At 34.2% G+C, this 20,384-nt stretch overlaps 1 pseudogene; it reads left to right on the top strand.

Moving 5' to 3' along the window:
• Positions 1–6,619: 6,619 nt before the first annotated feature.
• The window catches only part of LOC149569258 (uncharacterized), a 272,149-nt pseudogene continuing 258,384 nt past the window's right edge, over positions 6,620–20,384 (top strand).

The following is a 20,384-nucleotide window of genomic DNA, read 5'->3' as shown; positions in this document are numbered from 1 at the left end:
TCTATCTAGAAATAAAATACCGTCTGCGTAATCTGCTCATTGCAATTAAGAAAAAGGTAAAAAACAATATAGATAATGGAACCTCACATGAATAAAGACATCTGTACATCTGCTTAATGCTGCCACAAACTATTTATTGAAGAAAAGAGGAGGTGAAAAGGTACTGTCAGGGCCCGCACAGAGTATTGTCAGGCACCCATCATATGGAGGCAGAAGTGGTAGACGGAAGGAAGACGGACGGCATACCCAGCCAGTCGAAATAACTGGCTGGGTAGCTGTTGCCGTCTTCCTCTTACTGTTATATAGATATCTACATATACCACAACTATTCAAATATTGTTTTAAATTATTTTATTGTTTTATTTTTATTTATTTGTTTGTTTTTCTAATAAAATATTGTATTAAAATATGGTGTATCCAAATAATATAATAAAATATTAAAATAATGGATCCTTCATTATTTTAATATGTGCAAGTTAGCACATCCAAATTTTGAGTAATGGATCTTTTATATCATTCAAAAATATTGGATTTGATGTATATTATAGATATACATTTGTGAAATTGAAATTTTTTAATAGTCTTATTTTATATTTATTTGCAACCTTCTAACTTTCGTAATACATAATTAGATGAACTATTTATATTTGTGAACTTTAAATATATTAAAATCAGATATCTCTTGACTTAATTTATAAAAAAAATTACTAAAATGAAGTATGCTAGTTTAAATATAAATTATAAGAATGTGAAATTTAGAAAAAAATTATATCACAAAAAATTAAAAAAATCTAAAACTAAAGTAATCTGTTAAAAATAAATGTGTATGAAATTAACGAAATAGCCATCCATGTCGCTTTCCGTGACGGCTGCCTTTGATAATTGCTTTGCGTGACTTTAAACAATTTGCGTTGTAATACTCAAGTTATTGCTGTGGCCTGTAATACTTATTGACCCTGTCTGTCTAATCTTTCATGGTGTCATTGTTTCGTCATTATGCACCTATCTGCGCCAGCTAATTTTGCACAGATTTCTTTTGCGTACGAGAACGTTCAATGCCGTGACCAGAGTAGACGTTTGCTTGGGTCAAGATTCTATTGACTCTGGACATATCTTGCCAGTCGAATAGACTTCTAATATAAGTGGCATGTAAAATTTAAACACTTGTTTAGCCAGTTTACATGGTCTTGTTATAGAATTTCTCATTACTGGAGACTTCGATCAGTTTGATGACTTTAAACCCTTCACTCGTCAATATTTTTCTCGTCTCCCGTTAAAGCTCAATTTATCTTATTAATCTAAGCATACTTTATGAATAAGTTTTTTCTTCTTAGTAATCTAAGTAATCTAAATACTGTATTCTCTGACTTTCTACACTATCAAATTGTGCCCTGACCAAACATATAATTTTATTTTGTTTTTAAACATCGTATTAAATACTACACTAATAATATATTACAGGCCACATATTAATAGGTTTTGAGGACGTCCACTCCTTTACCACCAAGTCTGAAAGGATTAAAATGCAATGGCTTAACTTATTTAGACCCTGCCTCCTATTAATTGATTCCCACCGTGCGTCCCCCTGCCCTGACCTAGTAGATCTATCATGGCTACTCTTCTGTTCATCATGCTCTGCGTCTTTCAGCCGGTGCCTGTTAGCAAATTTACATCCCATCCCGTGTCATCCATAGGCATGTATAAATTCGTTGTTCATTATGCCGTATGACGCTTCATATTTTTTAAAAACAATCAAAAGCATTATATCATCCTGAGTTGGCCTAGTGGTTGAGAACTTGTACTCTTGAAAGAGAGGTCACAAGTTCAAATCCCACTAGGGGGTAGGCTATGTGTGCCTCGTTTGTAGCGCCAAGTGCCTCTCGAAAAAATGGCAGTGTTGTGGATTATAAAACCACCTTGCCTTCTTTTTTTTTCATCTCCATATGACGCATCATATATATATATATATATATATATATATATATATATATATAATATTCTTTCAAAGATATTTGACAAAGTAAAATTAAAAATTACATGTTAGTATTTTTAAATTTAAATATTTATAGTGAAATATAATTTTATTTAGTTATAAATTATTTGTTTAATTGTAAGTTTTATTTTTTAATTAGATTTATTAGTATAAAATATCTAAAATAATAATTAAATTGTTTATACGACTATAATCTTAATTAAATTGCTAATCAATGTATAATTGGAATTGGATATTAAGTTATGGAAATGCATATTCTTTATTTTTTAAATAATATAAATTAGTTTATATTTATATTATAATGGTGAATTCTTATGTCATTATATGTGTGTGTGTGTAAAAACTAAATATAAATATTAGTTAAAAATAAAGATAAATAATATAGTATACAATAGTCACTATATAATTAAAAAAATAAAAAATAAAAATTGCATTCACTTCATATAACAATATAACAATATTTTTGAATTAATAGTTTTCTAAGAGTTTTATTTTACCAATTATTGTGAATTAATATTCCTTTTACATAACAAAAATTTCACAAGTAAAATAATTCTAAATTAGTATTTTTCATATGGGTTAGTCTAGTTGCATGCACACATTTATCCAAGTTCATATTTGTATTTTCTTTTTGTCTAGTATACATTTATGAAATATATATATTAGTATTATCTACTAATTAAAAATTATTAAAGTTTTTTTATGTGTATAAATAAATTCAAATTTTAATTTATTAAAAAAAACCATAATTTTTAATAGTGTATTAATAAATTCTATTAAAAATAATAGTTATTTTCTAATATTATATACTAAAAAATATTTGATTTAAAAAAATTACACTAATAAATTTAATTAAAAAAACTTAAAATAGCGTATTAATAAATTCTATTAAAAATAATAATTATTTTCTAATATTATATACTAGTTAAATAAATATTTGATTTAAACAAAAATTTACTATTTAAAAATATTTTATACTAATAAATTCAATTAAAAAACACTTAATATTAAACAAATAATTCATAACCAAATAAAATTATCCTTGACTTTAAATATTAATAATCTAAAAGTGAAGGGTGACAAAATGCTTTTTATTGTTTTGAAGCGTGAGACATTAAGTTGTACAACACATTTATACATGTCTATGGATGACATGGGATGGAATGCAAATTTGTTGGCAGGCCCATAGTTGGTGCCTGTCTTTCCAACATCTACTTTGAATATCTCTCAACAACAACAATTGCTCTTACAATTTAAAGCTATTATAATTTCCACCAACAACACCTCTTCACTACCTGATTGGACCCCCCTACACCCACTTTGTAATTGGTCTGCCATTACCTGTGATCCCTTCTTTCACTCGATCGTCACCCTCAACTTATCAAATATGAACTTTGTTAGGAAAGCAATGGTGTAGAAATGCTTTCTGAATGCCAAATGACAAGGAAATAAGCATAAACAAAATTATAGAGATGTGCAAGTTAATAAATGGTAAAAAACATATCAGACACAAGACATAGAGAAAACTCAGATTTAATGTGGGAAACCCTTTTGGGAAAAACCCACCACCCCAAAACCCCAAGAAAACTTTTGTATTGCAGTAAATGAAATTTACATACAACACTCTAGATTTTTACAAGCTCAGAAAACCTTTTACAATCAACCCCTATTTCATCAACATACATTTAAACGAATTCTTGCATCCATTAAAACACCCTATAAATTTGTAGGAAACTAGTCTGCCAACCATCTGTCACACACGGATGCCTTCGATGAACATGGACTGCTTCGTCGTACACAACATGACTCCACCATACTATCCGACACCACCATATTATCCGACACCATCATCACCTTACTATTTGGCACCATGTACTGTCCGTCACCACCATACTATCTGGCACCACGATATAAAATAATATTATGTCACTGTATGCATTAAATGTCATACACTTTGCACAAATAATAGTCACCATACGTTTAAAATTAAAAATTAAAATTACTGTCACCATACAGTGACATGCCACCGTATGGTGAGGCTACTTCGTCACCACAGCAATCTCTCGCTTAACAGAGTGCAAAATCACTCTCTTAGTATTGCTAACAAGAGTCAGGGGTATTATGCTAGATGGAGTTTGTGCATGATTTGAACTTAGTTGTGTTCAAATCATTGAGTATCAATAAGATCGGGTTACATGACATTGTAGGTCTCTATGTTAGCTATCTAACCATATAATTTATTTTTAATTTGAACTATTTCAAGCCTTTCATCTATAATTTCTTTTAAATGTATGTTCATTTTTTGTCAAAAACCACCATGTACTAATTGGGCTCTAGATTTTAGCTTGTTCATTGAATTTTGCAACAACTTAGCTTTTTAGAAACTAGACTCCATTCTACACACTTTGAAAGAAAAAAGTTTTGATTTTAGATTAGTTTTCAATTATTTCTAGGGGGAGCTCATAGATATTTCACATTTTTAGGATGTGTCTAGTTAAAAAATTCATTTAAAAAAAATACACATTATAAAATTACCCAAAAAATTTGGGATAAACTACATAGTGTTAAGTAACTTTTGACCAGAGCAATTAAAGAATTTCAAAAAACAAGTTAAAATTTTAGGGGTGCTACACTTTGTACTGTGTTATGTTTTTTTGGAATAAACAGTACCACTTTTTGTGGCCCCCTTTTTTGAGGACCTAAAACTAAATCATTTTGAAAAAAAATTAGTAGTTTAGAAACTAGATTCAAAGGACTACGACTTTTTTTTTTTGTCATAGCTTAAAATTTTGAGCGTAACTATTTTCAAATTCTTGTTGAAGTTCAGAAATTGCAAATTTTAGGAAAAAGGTGTCCACTTATACCCCCTTTTTTGCACCACAACTTGGTGCACTTACCCATATATATATATATATATATATATATATATATATATACACACACACACACACCTAATTAAAATATAAATAGAAATAACCCTAAAAATAAACTAAATTGTATGATAGCCTTGAAACAAAATAAAAATAAATTAAAAACCTACACACACACCTCAAATCCTAATCTCAAAACCCAAAAACCTATAACCATAAGCTCTAAACCCTATAACCATAAGTTCTAAAATCTAAATAATTTTTCCCTTTATCCCTCTCTTCATGTTTCCCTCCTCTCCCTATATCTCTTCTCCCCCTCTCTGCCACCTCTCTCCCCCTGTCTCCTCTCCCACCTCCCCCTCTCCCCTTCCTATCCTTCTCTCCTTCCTGAAATCATAAACCTTAAACCAATACAATTATAAACCATTAACACACTCTCTCTCTCTCTCTCTCCCTCCCTCCCTCTCTCCCTCTCTCTCTCTCTCTCTCCCTCCCCACCCCTCTGCCCCCTCCCTCCTTGCATATCTCCCTCATTTATCTCCCCCATCTCCCTCTCTTACTCTTTTCACATCCCCCCTTCCCCCGTGGAGAGAGAGCTAAATATATCTAATTATTATATTATATTATATTAGTTGTATATAGAGATATATAATTATATATTTATTACTTATCATTTTTATATTATTATATATATTATAATAAAAAATAGACATATAATATAAATTAAATAGTATAATATTATATATAAAATATGTATTAATCTCGACTAAAATTTTAGCCATTATAATAAACCTTAAGAGTAATCTCGTTCCTAACCCTAATCGTAACACTAGAACAATGATGAAACCCCTAAACCCAAACATTATCCTCATCATAACCTTAAGCCCTAATATTTGTCATAATGCAACCTAAACATGGTTTAAAATATTTAACCCTATGAAAAATCTAAACCATAATCTTAAATCATATATTACCTTAATCCTAACCCTAATATTAATATTTTCCATAGCCATATGTCAAACCCTTGACCCAACAATTTTATAATGTCTAACTTAGTTTAAAATTATTTTAGTTTTGAATATTATTCACATGAATTATTTTTTCTTTTTCACTTTAGTCTCAATTATATATATATGTGTGTGTGAGAAGTTTAAGAAAAAATTATATCACAAAACATTATAAAAATCCAAAACTAAAGTAATAAAGTAATATGTTAAAAAAAAAGGTATATGAAATTAACAAAAATGAATTTCGAAAAGTTGTTTGACCGCAGCACGAATAATTTTGGAAAAAATTGTTATTTCAACTACGAATCAAATTTAAAAAGCAAGCAAACATTTTAAATTTTACAACTGCTGACAAACTCTGACAAACATTTGGTCTTCATTTGTATTTATAAAATTTGACAAACGATCACACTCCATCCGCACTGACAGCGATGATTTTATGTATGGGTACGTTAGTTTTGCTGTACGAACTGGCCATCCATGTGGCTTTTTGCGTCTGGATAGACGGCTCCCATGTATTTGCTTTGCATGACTTCAATCCATTTGTGAATTTTCGTGGCCTGTAATACTTATTGACCCGGCCTGTCTAATTTTCATGGTGTCATTGTTTCGTCATTATGCACCTATCTACGCCAGCTAATTTACCATCGAGTCTCGAAGGATTAAAATGCAGTGGCTTAACTTATTAAGACCCCATCTCCTACTCGTTGCTTCCCACATTGCTTCCCCCTGCCCTGGCCTAGTCTATCATGGCTGCTCTTCTGTTGTACCCTTTTATCATGCTCTGCATCTTTTCAGTCTCCGCTCTGAACATCTCTCAACAGCAACAATTGCTCTTGCAATTCAAAGCGGCAATAATTTCAACCAACAACGCCTCTTTACTACCTGATTGGACCCCCCCGCACCCGCTCTGTAATTGGTCTGCCGTTACCTGCGATCCCTCTTTCCACTCAGTCCTCGCCCTCAACTTATCAAATATGAATTTAGATGGTACCATCTCTCCTCTAGTGGGGAATCTCACCTCTCTTCAATCCCTCGACCTCTCACAAAATGCCCTCACCGGTATCATTCCTCCTCAACTCGGCCAACTTCCCCATCTGCGGGTTCTCTGGCTGTGGGACAATCAGTTACAAGGAACAATTCCCGCCTCTCTTTATGCTTGTCGCAGTTTGTATGACCTGGATCTCTCCTCTAACCAACTACATGACAGCATTCCGGCTGAGCTGAGTCTCCTTTCAAGTTTGAAGTTCCTTCATTTGGGAGCAAACAATATCACAGGTGCCATTATCCCTTCTTTCAAAAATCTGTCCTCTTTAGTTGAATTACATTTGGGACGAAATGATCTCTCAGGCACCATTCCTTCCGAATTGGGAGCCCTGCCTCAACTACAGAGGCTCGCCCTTGGCGGGAATCAGCTTTCAGGTCCCATTCCCCCTGAGTTGGGCATGCTCGCTCAACTACAGGTTCTTTACTTCTGGGGAAATAACTTATCAGGCCCCATGCCAACATCTTTAGGAAACCTGTCTGCCTTAACCGATTTAGAATTGTCAGAAAACTATCTCCAAGGTCCTATTCCCCCTGAGTTGGGCATGCCTGCTCAACTACAAGTTCTTTACCTCTGGGAAAATAACTTATCAGACCCCATTCCGACATCTTTAGGAAACCTATCTGCCTTAACCGATTTAGAATTGTCAGAAAACTATCTCCAAGGTCCCATTCTCCCTGACTTGGGCATGCTCGCTCAACTACAGGTTCTTTACCTCTGGGGAAATAACTTATCAGGCCCCATTCCGACATCTTTAGGAAACCTGTCTGCCTTAACCGATTTAGAATTGTCAGAAAACTATCTCCAAGGTCCCATCCCCTTGAGTTGGGCATGCTCGGTCACCTACAGGATCTTCACCTCTGGGTAAATAAGTTATCAGGCCCCATTCCCACATCTTTCGGAAACCTGTCTGCCTTGACCAGTTTACATTTGTCAAAAAATGATCTCCAAGGTCCCATTCCCCCTGAATTGGGCCTGCTCACTCACCTACAGAGACTTGCCCTTAATGAAAATAACTTAACGGGAACCCTTCCTAGCTCTTTAACAAATCTTTCAAGGCTGACTAAATTAAGCCTATATGTAAACCAGCTCAGTGGACATATTCCGTGGGACTTTGGTACCAAGCTATACAATTTGCAATACCTCTCTTTATGGGGAAATCAGCTTAGCGGTCATATACCAAACTCCCTTGGAAATTGTTCCAACCTCAAAGTACTTAGTTTATCTAAAAACCAGCTCAGTGGAATGGTGCCAATCAAGCTGGGTAAGTTAACCCTCCTTACCTTGCTTAACCTACGTACAAATCAACTTGTTAGTGGTAGCAGTAACGAATTGGCCTTCCTAAATTCTCTCACAAATTGCTCCCACTTGCAAGAATTAAAAGTGTTGGAAAATCATCTCACTGGTATATTACCCCCATCCATAGGCCAACTATCTTCCAATCTCAATTACTTGGATTTGTCAAGCAACATGATAAGTGTAAGCATACCACAGCAGATTGCCAATCTAACAAACTTGACCTATTTAAGTTTAAGCAATAATCTTTTCAGTGGCAATATTCCATCTGAATTCCAAAGATTCCAGAAGTATCTGACATATGTGAAAAATCAAACTATTGCAGTCACTGATTATTAATCTCCTATCACAAATGATTATTAAACTGCTGAAAACAAATTCTCAGCTAATATCGAAAAATAACACAACTGCAACTTCACTTAAAATACGGAAAGAAATGCGCAACACAATGAACACAATATTTTCGGACAAATTGTCCCTGGAAAAACCCCTAAGGGAAAACCAGTTCTACAGATGAGAAATTATATTAAACTTCAGCAAATCAAGAGATACAAAATTCCTTGCCTCACACTGGCAGAACTCCGACAACCTCCTAATTTCTCCCGCTGATATTTCTCACTGCTATCCCTGCGCTAACACTGCGCCCTTGCTAACACTGCAAGACTGTTTGCTAACACTGCAAACTCCTTCTCCAAAGCTTTTCACTGTGCCCTTGCTAACACTGCAAGACTGTTTGCTAACACTGCAAACAGCTTCACCAAAGCTTCACACTGTGCCCTTGCTAACACTGCAAGACTGTTTGCTAACACTGCAAACAGCTTCACCAAAGCTTCTTCATCCCTGCGCTAACACTGCGCCCTTGCTAACACTGCAAGACTGTTTGCTAACACTGCAAACGTTTCTACCAAAGCTTCTTACTGTGCCCTTGCTAACACTGCAAGAGTGTTTGCTAACACTGCAAACTACTTCACAAAAGCTTCTTCCTGTGCCCTTGCTAACACTGCAAGGCTGTTTGCTAACACTGCAAACAGCTTCACCAAAGCTTCTCCCTTTTTCTCCAAATGCCCCCTAGACCCCTTTTTATACTACTCTTGTTGGTAAACCAACGACCGAGATTAAATCAAACCAACGGCTAAGATTAAGACAACTCAACAGCCAATAATAGAATTGGTTGCAAGGTGTCCAAAAGAGAATCTCTAAAATTAGTAAATAATAACCATTTACTAATTTTTGGCAAGTGGACAAACAGCTGTCCAAACCACCCATAAATACAACCGCTATTCATAGATAAGGACGAACAGCTGTCCAAGCTACCCATAAATAGTGTTGCTATTTCCGGGTCAGAAATAACAGCTGTCCAACTAACAATAATTAACACTCCCTCTTAGCGAGGAAGCTGTTCTGCATGACACCCATCTTATCTCTGAAGAAGATAAATTTGGCCTTTCCCAAAGCCTTCGTCAGAATGTCTGCTACCTGCTCATCTGTAGGTATATATTGTAGTCGAACAACTCCCCTTTGTACACCATCTCTGATGAAGTAATATCTGATATCTATATGTTTAGACCTATCATGAAACACTGGATTCTCAGACAACTTGATGCAACTCTGATTGTCACAATGTATCACAGTAGTCTCAACCTTCTGACCAAAAAAGGCTACTAACAACTTCTGAAGCCATATAGCTTCACATGTCGCCATGCTAGCTGCTATGTATTCTACTTCTGCTGAACTTAGAGCCACAAACTTCTGCTTCCTGCTAAACCAAGATACAACTCTTGATCCCAAGCTGAAACAACACCCTGAAGTGCTCCTTTTGTCTGTTGTACTTCCTGCCTAATCTGCGTCAGTATAGCCTATCAACCTGATACCTTCACCTCGAACATTTCTTTCCTAGGGCAAAACTCTTCTACCCTTAACAATTCTCTGATACCATGTGAAAAATCAAACTATTGCAGTCACTGATTATTAATCTCCTATCACAAATGATTATTAAACTGCTGAAAACAAATTCTCAGCTAATATCGAAAAATAACACAACTGCAACTTCACTTAAAATACGGAAAGAAATGCGCAACACAATGAACACAATATTTTCGGACAAATTGTCCCTGGAAAAACCCCTAAGGGAAAACCAGTTCTACAGATGAGAAATTATATTAAACTTCAGCAAATCAAGAGATACAAAATTCCTTGCCTCACACTGGCAGAACTCCGACAACCTCCTAATTTCTCCCGCTGATATTTCTCACTGCTATCCCTGCGCTAACACTGCGCCCTTGCTAACACTGCAAGACTGTTTGCTAACACTGCAAACTCCTTCTCCAAAGCTTTTCACTGTGCCCTTGCTAACACTGCAAGACTGTTTGCTAACACTGCAAACAGCTTCACCAAAGCTTCACACTGTGCCCTTGCTAACACTGCAAGACTGTTTGCTAACACTGCAAACAGCTTCACCAAAGCTTCTTCATCCCTGCGCTAACACTGCGCCCTTGCTAACACTGCAAGACTGTAACAATAATTAACAACATACACCCTCTTCAAATTGCATGTAGTATCCCCAATTAGGACCTTATTTTAATATTCCCAATTAGAATTTGGAGTGAGCTGGAAATGGGAAATTTAACATGTTCTCTCTAGAGCACAATTCACATATATAATATCCTACAAATCAGTAGTTTACTCAGAAGACACGATGCTTGCTAACAGTCTAATAGATTGTATTTCCTCTCATGAGTTCCAATGGATAATATTCCACATCGTACTATTCGATCAAATATCCAAATGTATTATAATCATGCACATCATTACGCGGATTCTCCGATACTAAGAAAATTGCCCTACTTTAATCTGTTCGGCGGCTCGTACCCAAAATTATCGCAACTCTGATCTGTATTAATTGTCAATCATGGATTCCTCATCCTCTCCACAGCCACCTAGCAATCAATCAAAAATGTTAACAATTGAAAGAAAAGTAGCATTCTAATCTTCCACAAATTTCTTTAGCGCAAGACAGAGAGCAAAAATTTATTTCGGGTCAAGGTTTTATGGACTCAGAATTAGAACACACTATATTTCGGGTCAAGCTTGTGAAAAATCAAACTATTGCAGTCACTGATTATTTATCTCCTATCATAAATGATTATTAAACTGTTAAAAATAAATTTCCACCTAATATCAAAAAATAACACAACTGCAACTTCACTTATAAAATACGGAAAGAAATGCACAACACAATGAACACAATATTTTCGGACAAATTGTCCCTGGAAAAACCCCTAAGAGAAAATCAGTTCTACAGATGAAGAATTATATTAAACTTCAGCAAATCAAGAGATACAAAATTCCTTGCCTCTCACTCGCAGAACTCCGACAACCTCCTAATTTCTCCTGCTGATATTCCCCACTGCTATCTCCACGCTAACACTGCGCCCTTGCTAACACTGCAAGATTGTTTGCTAAAACTGCAAACGTTTTTCCAAATCTTCTTATCCAAATGACCCAATGACTCCTTTTTATACTACTCCTATTGGTAAACCAACGACCGAGATTAAATCAAACCAACGACTGAGATTAAGACAACTCGACAGCCAATAATAGAATTGGTTGCAAGGTGTCCAAAAGGGAATCTCTAAAATTAGTAAATAATAACCATTTACTAATTCTTGGCAAGTGGACAAACAGCTGTCCAAACCACCCATAAATACAACAGCTATTCATAGATAAGGATGAACAGTTGTCCAAGCTACCCATAAATACTACTGCTATTTCCAGGTCAGAAATAACAACTGTCCAACTAACAATAATTAACACTCCCTCTTAGCGAGGAAGTTGTTCTACATGACACCCATCTTATCTTTGAAGAAGATAAATTTGGCCTTTCCTAAAGCCTTCGTCAGAATGTCTACTACCTGCTCATCTGTAGGTATGTATTGTAGTCAAACAACTCCCCTTTGTACACAATCTCTGATGAAGTGATATCTGATATCTATATATTTAGACCTATCATGAAACACTGGATTCTCAGACAACTTGATGCAACTCTGATTGTCACAATGTATCACAGTAGTCTCAACTTTCTGACCAAACAAGGCTACTAACAACTTCCAAAGCCATATAGCTTCACATGTTGCCATGCTAGCTGCTATGTATTCTTCTTTTGCTGAACTTAGAGCCACAAACTTCTGCTTCCTGCTGAACCAAGATACAACTCCTGATCCCAAGCTGAGACAACACCTTGAAGTGCTCCTTTTGTCTATTGTACTTCCTTCCCAATCTGCATCAGTATAGCCTATCAACCTGATACCTTCACCTCGAACATATCTGATCCCATACTCGACTGTACCACGCAATTAACGTAGCACATGCTTAGCTGCTATCTAATGCATTCTCTTTGGTTCAACCATGAACTGACTAAGAGAGTTAACTGAAAATGCTATATCTGGTCTAGTGTTGACCAAATACATAAGCGAACCAATCAACTGTCTATATAAAGTGGGATCTACATCTTTCTCCTTAGATGTATCTACCTTCCTCCAATTCGTGATCATGGCTGTAGACATGGCTTTGCAATCCTCCATCCCGAATTTCTTCAAGATTTCAATGCAATATTTCCCTTGACCAAGGAAAATCTCTTCATCTGTCTGCTACACTTCCATGCCTAGAAAGTAGTGCATAAGTCCTAAATCCTTCATCTCGAACTCTTCTGCAAGGTTCCTCTTGCAATCCACTATGAGCCCTAGTGAACCTGTAAGAAATAGATCGTCCACATAAAGAACAAGAATGAGAATCTCACCCCTAACCATCAAGTAGTAGAGGTTAGCATCTGCTTCACTCTTCACAAAGCCCATTTTCTACAAGTATGTATCAATGCGCTCATACCACGCTCTAGGAGCCTGCTTGAGTCCGTATAATGCTTTCTTCAATCTGCACACGTGGGTCTCTTTGATGTGCGCTACAAAGCCTTCTGGTTGTTTTATGTATACCTCCTCCTTCAACTCACCATTGAGGAATGCTGTCTTGACATCCATTTGATGGATTTGCCATCCCATTTATGTTGCACGTGAGATTACAGCTCGTATAGAAGTATACCTGGCAACTGGAGCAAATGTCTTCTCATAGTCTATTCCCTCCTTCTGAGAGAACCCCTTTGCCACGAACCTAGCCTTGTATTTCTCGATGCTACCATCTGCACCGTGCTTTATCTTATAGATCCAGCATGATCCAACTACAGCCCTATCTGTTGGTCTAGGTACTACCTCCCACACATCATTCTGCATTATTGAAGAATATTCTTCAACCATAGCATCTCGCCATACCTGATGTTCTGCAGCTTCTTGATAGCTAGAAGACTCACTATCTACCAACTGACTAACTAATGCCACATAGTCATTGAACTTGGCTGGTTGTCTTCGCTGTCTAGTACTCTTCCTAGGAGCTCTCACAAACTCCTGAGTATCCCTTTGTGTATCTAGAACCACATGATTCTTGCTGCCAACTATAGAGGATGAAATGTCAACCTCTAAGTCTTCTAGATGCATTTCCTGTTGCACCTGTTGCTCCATACTCTGTGAATCTTCACTAAATGAGTCTACACTCATACTGGTAATTGTACTTGAGCTTTGCTGCCCTTGACTTGGTCTTGGAGCTTATGTTGGCTGCTCACTCTGATCATCTTCTGGAAAATCTCTAGATCTCCTGAATGCCTTGACCTCCATGAACTTGACATCCCGTCTGACAATAATTCTTTTAGTCCCCGGAATAAAAATCCTATATGCCTTTGAGGTCTCACTGTACCCAACAAAGTACCCCCTCTCTGCAGTCTGATCTAACTTTGTACGTGTATCTCTAGGAATATGACAATATGCCAAAAACTCCCGAATATCCTGAAGTGACTAACATCTGGCTTCTTCCCTGTGAAAGCCTCCTCTGGTGTCATCTTCCCTAGCACCTTGTATGGAACTCTATTTTGAATGTAGACTATTGTATTACACACTTCTGCCCATAAGTAACGGGGCATGTCCTGGTCATGTAGCATAGCTCTTGCTGCCTCCGATATAAAACGGTCCTTCCTCTCAGCAACTCCATTCTACTGTGGATTGTAAGGAACAGTCCATTCTCTCTTGATTCCTTCTCTAGTGCAGAACTCCTGGAAGACATTTCCTTTGTACTCGCCTCCATTGTCTGATCGAAGAACCTTTATCTTCTTTCCTGTCGAGTTCTCCACAAGAGCCTTGAACTCTTGGAATCAACTGAAAACCTCATCCTTAGTCTTCAAGAAGTATATCCAGATCTTTTTAGAGAAATCATCAATAAAAGTAACATAGTACTCATATCCTCTAAGAGATTTCGTCGACATTGGTCCACAAACATCTGAATGTACTAGATCAAGGACACCCTTAGATCTGGTGTCACTCCTTGGAAAAGATGCTTTCACAAACTTCCCCAACACACATCCCTTACATACATCGTCATGCTCTGTGCTCACCTCTGGAACACCTGTCACGGTCTCATGAAGCAATCTAAGTGCTCCATGATGAATATGGCCCATCCTCCTATGCCATAGCTCTCCAAGATCTCTAGGATTACTGTTGCTCATAAGTGCCTTAGGAGTATCAAACTGCAATCTATGAAGGCGACCACTCCTAACTCCAATAGTTATGGGTGATTTCCAATCCTTGTGCTTAATCAACACATGTGTCCCTCTAAAGAGTACATTATATCCCCTATCTTGAAGAAAAGATATAGAAATCAAATTCATACCTAAGCCTGGCACATATAACACATCATGAAATGGAATTATCTTTCCATTCTCCCTCTGGAACTGAACAGTGCCTTTCCCAATAGGGTTGAGTTTGGACAAGTTTCCCATAGAAATCTAGATGTTGGTGTCCTCCTCCTTGTAACTAGAGAAGTACTCTCTAACTCTTGTCATATGAAATGATGCCCCACTATCTATATACCAAACACACTGTGAGGTTGAGCTAACCATACAAGCTATGAGTGCAAACTCATCTTCCATTCTACTGGAGAGTTCTTCTGCACTTGCTGAAGCTGCCACCTGCTTCTTACCCTTCTTCCTCTCTGGGAAATCACTGACACAGTGGCCAAACTCGTGACATCCAAAGCACTTGACCTTAGAAAGGTCCTTCTTCTTCTTTTCACTTTGTGAATTTGATCCTTTGCTAGATCCCTTCTTTTCTTTCCCTTTACCCTCTAGGGCAACGTTCTCTTGTTCTACCTCATTTTTCTAACTCTTGTTGGCCCCATTGACAAGACTTAGTCTAAACTCCTCCTGAGTGAAATTAGTCCATAGTCGATCCCAACTCGGTAAAGTATCTCGTCCACTGACAACTTGAACAAAGATACTCCATTGTTTAGTAAACCCATTTAAGGCTATTCTTACTAGCTCATCATCACTAGGGCTATCTCCAATAGTTGCTAACTCATCCTTGACAAGTCTGAGCCTGGTGAGGTAACTTGTGACGTCTTCTCCCTGATTCATCTGGGTATTCTTTAGCTTCTCTCTGGGAATCAACTTCCTGTTGGTGGTAGCATTCTAGTACAGATTTAGAATGGCGTCCCACATCTTCTTCATTGTATCTAGCTCCGAGATATGTGGAACAATATGATCCTTGACACCATCAAGGATAATCCTCCTCACTTAGGCAATCGTCCTTCCTATATGCTGCAAGCTGTGTTGCATCCATTAGTATAGGTACACCACTGGTAGCATAATCCTTGATACCATTCTCTTCCAACAATAAAGAAATTCTGGCCTTCCAGACACCAAAATTTGAGGCACCATCCAATCTATCCTCATCTCTCAAACCAGCTGAAGCCATCTCAAGGGTTTAAAGCAATAATAAATCTAAAGAGATCAAAATTTCTTTCCTAGAGAAAAACTCTTCTACCCTTAACAATGCTCTGATACCATGTGAAAAATCAAACTATTGCAGTCACTGATTATTAATCTCCTATCATAAACGATTATTAAACTGTTGAAAATAAATTCCTAGCTAATATCGAAAAATAACACAACTGCAACTTCACTTATAAAATACGGAAAGAAATGTGCAACACAATGAACACAATATTTTCGGACAAATTGTCCCTGGAAAAACCCCTAAGGGAAAACCAGTTCTACAGATGAGGAATTATATTAAACTTTAGCAAATCAAGAGATACAAAATTCCTTGCCTCTCACTGGCAGAACTCCGACAACCTCCTAATTTCTCCCGCTGATATTCCCCACTGCTATCTCCACGCTAACACTGTGCCCTTGCTAACACTGCAAGACTGTTTCCTAACACTGCAAACGTTTTTCCAGAACTTCTTATCCAAATGACCCAATGACCCCTTTTTATACTACTCCTGTTGGTAAACGAATGACCGAGATTAAATCAAACCAATGGCTGAGATTAATACAACTCGACAGCCAATAATAGAATTGGTTGCAAGGTGTCAAAAGGGAATCTCTAAAATTAGTAAATAATAACCATTTACTAATTCTTGGCAAGTGGACAAACAGCTGTCCAAACCACCCATAAATACAACTGTTATTCATAGATAAGGACGAACAGCTGTCCAAGCTACCCATAAATACTACTGCTATTTTCGGTTCAGAAATAACAGCTGTCCAACTAACAATAATTAATAAAGCTATTATGGATCGTGAGATTGGGAACATTCAATAGATTTCGGGACAAGATATTATGAACTCTCAGACCTTCTAATTTCTTACCATATTAATTATAATTATGAATTAATAATTAGAAAATTATATATATTGTATTTTAATTTCTAATTAGTTAAAAAATATTTATTATTGATTCTTACAATAAAAGGTACAATAGACTTTGTTTGAAAGTGTCTATAAAAACAAGACTTTTTTATATGGAATCAATAATGTTACAAAGAATTATGGCTACATCAAATAGTTATATGAGAGATACATAGTTCAATTATTAGTTAATAAATTTTTTTTATATATTGTATTTCAATTTCTAATTAGTTAATTTTATTGTTTTAATTTAATTTTACAATAAAAGATAAAATAGACTTTGTTTAAAATTGTCTATAAAAACAAGACTTTTTAAAAATAGAATCAACACAAAGTTACAAAGAACAATGGCTACATCAAATAGTTAGATGAGAGATACATAGTCCAATTATATATATAATATTTCACTTTCTAATTAGTTAATTTTATTGTTTTAATTAAATTTTACAATAAAAGGTACAATATACTTTGTTTAAAATTGTCTATAAAAACAAGACTTTTTTTTGTATAGAATCCTCACAAAGTTACAAATAATAATGGCTACATCAAATCGTTATATGAGAGATACGTAGTCCAATTATTAGTAATTTCTAAATAGTTAATTTTATTGTTTAAATTACATTTTACAATAAAAGGTACAATAGACTTTGTTTAAAATCGTCTATAAAAAAAGACTTTTTTTTAATATAGAATCAACACAAAGTTACAAAATCAAATAGTTAGATGAGAGATACATAGTTCAATTATTAGTTAATAAAAAAAAATTATATATACGGCATTTCAATTTCTAATTAGTAAATTTTATTATTTTAATCAAATTTTACAATAAAAGGTACAATAAACTTTGTTTAAAATCATCTATAAAAAAAACATGACTTTTTAATATAGAATCAATACAAAGTTATAAAGAATAATGGCTACATCAAGTAGTTAGATAGAAATACATAGTCCAATTATTAGTTTATATATATATATATATATATATATACATATATATATATATGTATATACATATATATATATATGTATACATATATGTATACATATATATATATACATATATATGTATATATATATATATATGTATATACATATATATATATATGTATATACATATATATATATGTATACATATATATATATATATATATATGTATACATATATGTATATATGTATATATATATATATATATATATATGTATATATGTACATATATATATATATATATATATATATATATACATATATACATATATGTATACATATATGTATATATATATATGTATATATATATATATATATATGTATATATATATGTATATATGTATATATATATATGTATATATATATTTGTAAATAGTTAATTTTAATATTTTAAATAAAATTTTACAATAAAAGGTACAATAGACTTTGTTTAAAATCATCTATAAAAACAAGACTTTTTTATATAGAATCAACACAAAGTTACAAAGAATAATGGCTATATCAAATAGTTAGATGAGAGATACATAGTCCAATTATTAGTTTATATATATATTTCAATTTCTAACTAGTTAATTTTATTATTTTAATTAAATTTTACAATAGGAGGTACAATAGACTTTGTATAGATTTGTCTATAAAAAGAAGACATTTTTAATGTAGAATCAACATAAAGTTACAAAGAATAATGACTACAGCAAATAGTTAATGAGAGATACATAATCCAATTAAAAATCAATTATGATAATTCAATACAAAGGAAACATGATATAACACTTTGCAAAATAGGCCAAGAGCTCTCAATACAATGAAGGAACATGACAAAAAGCTTTGGAAAGATCCACATGATAGCATGCTTTGGAGACTTGTATAACCTATTCACATCACTTCATAGCTTTTCCATTCACAACATTTGTCATTACGGAAGCCTTGATCACTAGGATGACTTTGATAGTTCCATTCATCAAATTTAATCATTTGCTAGTAATTACTCATTTTAAGTTTTTTAATGATTTAAATTAATTATTTATATTTTAAAATTGGGGATTTATATCTTTTTTCAATTTTTATGACTATATAATTTTTAATGGGGTCCAAGTGAAGATTAATTGCTATTAATTTTTAAGATTTATTATTATTATGTTTTAAAGTGTCAAGTAAACTAAAAAATGGTTCACAAATTAACTTTTTTAGTACAATAATATTTTAACAAATATAAAAATATATTTTTTAATAAATAATTATTATTTTTATTATAAATATTTCTTAAATTTTAAATAAAATAAAAAATACACATATATTTTATTAATATTTTTTAGTAGCTATATAGATTGAAATAAAATGATATTTTGGTGAGCAAAATAATTTGCATTGATTTTATAGGTGTTTAATTAGATAAATATATTAAATAAGTTTTGGCTAATTTATCATCTAATTTAGAATTACTTAGATTATATTATTATATTGATTGTCAATATTGTATTGTTTTCACTTAGTATACCAAACTTAACTTCATAACCCAAAATGTTAATTATTTAAATAAATAATACATATTTATGGTTCTTTTGGACTATAGTTTAAAAGATTTTAAAAAGGATATAAAGATAGTCTCAACATTCCATTTAGAAGCAAAGAAAATTTGTGCTAAGCTATGTAGATTATCATTCTTTAATCTAGAACTATCTACCTCCAACTTCAATGCCTAACTCATTAATAATTGTCTAAATGTTTTTGGTGAACCTATGTAGGTGAGTGAAGAGCTTAAAGCTAACCTTTCGGCTTTCCTACATTTACAAAGTTATTTATAGAACTAGTTGAGTGCTAGGTACTCTAAAAGTGCAATTTTAAAATGTTCACCTGATACCCACCACATTTAGAGTAACTAGCACTCTACGAGTTTTGCGCACGGTCTTATATAATATCCTATCTGAAAGATTGTTGCATGTAATTTTTCATCAGCTAACTGACATTTACTGCAAGTATGATATGATCCTCCTCAATATTAAAGTTCTACAAACATTTTATCCAAAGAATGTATCAAGGGTAACATATCTAGCCATCACTAAAAATTCAAAAGCAAAAGTATTTTTGTACCTTATATAAAATTGACCTGAGGGATTTTACTACTAGCATTCCCAGAATATTGTGGTCAATATTAAGTTGAATTCATGAGAGCTTTATCTAGTAGCTCATCTATCTCATTACCATTTTGGTTCAAACCCTGATCTTTAAAATAATTGTCCATGGAAAAAGATTTATGGCTAGCTTAGAAGAGGATTTTTAATGGAAAACTTGAAAGTACTTGGACAATCATTTCCAAAGGGGGGATGATAAAAATTCAAGTTTTTTTTCATTGTTAGCCAAGAGGCTACTTCAGTCTCATAGGAAACCTACTCAAACCATGCAACA

This window comes from Cupressus sempervirens, chromosome 3, assembly GCF_028749045.1.
Source record: "Cupressus sempervirens isolate cs-2001-9-10 chromosome 3, ASM2874904v1, whole genome shotgun sequence".
NCBI classification, from domain to species: Eukaryota; Viridiplantae; Streptophyta; class Pinopsida; order Cupressales; family Cupressaceae; genus Cupressus; species Cupressus sempervirens.
The sequence above is the reverse complement of the archived record's forward strand: the minus strand, read 5'-3'. Positions and strand labels throughout refer to the sequence as shown.